Raw genomic sequence first — 840 nt, 5'->3', positions numbered from 1 at the left:
ATTTCGGGTTGAAAAAAGACCATTTTGGCATTTCAGCATCCCTCCGCCCCCCCAAAGCGAGACTCACCGGTTAAGAAAAGTATTCCCGAAGGGGTTCAGCTTCCGGAAGGGTTTGTTGGGGTCGACGATGAGCGCGTTGCCCGGCGTGATGCCGGCGGCGTCGCCGTGCATGATGGCCACGAAGGAGTCGGTGGTGGGCTCGGGGCCGACGCGGGCGCCGGGGATGTCCTCCTCCAGCAGGTAGCGGATGAAGGTGGTCTTCCCGGTGGAATATTGCCCGGCCACCAGCACCATGGGCTTGTTGTCGAAGTCGGCGTCTTCCAACGCCGGCGAATGGAAGTCGTGGAAACGGTAAAACTCCTCCACCGGGAGCAGCTTCTTCTTGTAGAGCTCCTTCAGCCCCGCCGTCACGGTGCGCACCACCTCGGGGCTCTTCTTCTCGTGTCGTCGCATCCAGCTGAACATGGCGCTGCCGTCAGCGCCGGGCCATGGGCCGGGGGGAGCTCCGGGGAGGGGTCTTTGGTGGGTCCCGGGGGACTTTGGTGGGTTTTTGGCGGTCTTTGGTGGGTTTTTGGCAGGTTCTGGTGGTCTTCGGACGGCTTTGGTGGGTTTTTGGTGGGTTCTGGTGGTCTTTGGAGGTCTTTGTTGGGTTTTTGGCAGGTTCTGGTGGTCTTTGGAGGGCTTCGGTGGGTTTTTGGCGGGTTCTGGTGGTCTTTGGAGGTCTTTGTTAGGTTTTTGGCAGGTTCTGGTGGTCTTTGGAGGTCTTTGTTAGGTTTTTGGCAGGTTCTGGTGGTCTTTGGAGGGCTTCGGTGGGTTTTTGGCGGGTTCTGGTGGTCTTTG

At 59.3% G+C, this 840-nt stretch overlaps 1 pseudogene; it reads right to left on the bottom strand.

Moving 5' to 3' along the window:
* Positions 1 to 47: 47 nt before the first annotated feature.
* On the bottom strand, positions 48 to 603 carry LOC104916336 (annotated as a pseudogene).
* Between the last annotated feature and the right edge of the window lie 237 nt (positions 604 to 840).

Source organism: Meleagris gallopavo, unplaced genomic scaffold (assembly GCF_000146605.3).
Source record: "Meleagris gallopavo isolate NT-WF06-2002-E0010 breed Aviagen turkey brand Nicholas breeding stock unplaced genomic scaffold, Turkey_5.1 ChrUn_random_7180001888244, whole genome shotgun sequence".
Lineage (NCBI taxonomy): Eukaryota > Metazoa > Chordata > Aves > Galliformes > Phasianidae > Meleagris > Meleagris gallopavo.
The sequence above is the reverse complement of the archived record's forward strand: the minus strand, read 5'-3'. Positions and strand labels throughout refer to the sequence as shown.